This window comes from Triticum aestivum, unplaced genomic scaffold (assembly GCF_018294505.1).
Source record: "Triticum aestivum cultivar Chinese Spring unplaced genomic scaffold, IWGSC CS RefSeq v2.1 scaffold45329, whole genome shotgun sequence".
Taxonomy (NCBI): Eukaryota; Viridiplantae; Streptophyta; class Magnoliopsida; order Poales; family Poaceae; genus Triticum; species Triticum aestivum.
Genome location: NW_025228288.1, coordinates 48,341 through 49,065, shown reverse-complemented (window position 1 = coordinate 49,065; position 725 = coordinate 48,341). Strand labels below are relative to the sequence as shown.

The window sequence follows — 725 nt, the reverse complement described above, 5'->3', positions numbered from 1 at the left end:
AGTTCTGATGGGATCCGGTGCTCTAGTGCTGGTATGATCGCATCCGACATGCTACCCCCGCCTTCGTCCCTTATGCTTGCCACTCCCAGGTCTACTGCAAAGATGATTGTCATTCTTACTACCATTACAACCGTTGCCTAATAATGGATAATGCCCTATATATACTACTTACTCCCCCCCCTCAAACACGGGGACGAGTTTACCACGGTTTCCACCCCTCCCTCTATACCGCAGCAACACTTATTTTTTTACCCCTTTCAGAACGCGCTCCTCGCGCCACAAAGCCGCCTCTAGACACGTGACCAATGAGCAGCGAGCTAAAACATATCGCAAATGTCAAAAATAATATAACGGGGTTAATATATATCGCGCACATGCGATATGTTTGTCACGAGGAAAAAATAATAATTAAAAAGGGAATGCAACACGAGGTCACCCATCCTAGTACTTCTCTCACCCAAGCACGCTTAACTTCGGAGTTCTGATGGGATCCGGTGCTTTAGTGCTGCTATGATCGCATCCCACATGTTACCCCCGCCTTCGTCCCTTATGCTTGCCACTCCCAGGTCCACTGCAAAGATGATTGTCATTCTTACTACCATTACAACCGTTGCCTAATGATGGATAATGCCCTATATATACTACTTACTCCCCCCCCTCAAACACGGAGACGAGTTTACCACGGTTTCCACCCCTCCCTCTATACCGCAGCAACACGTATTTTT

General features: G+C 47.4%; 1 pseudogene; it reads right to left on the bottom strand.

Moving 5' to 3' along the window:
* Positions 1-416: 416 nt before the first annotated feature.
* Positions 417-522, bottom strand: LOC123173935 (uncharacterized; annotated as a pseudogene).
* Positions 523-725: the final 203 nt, after the last annotated feature.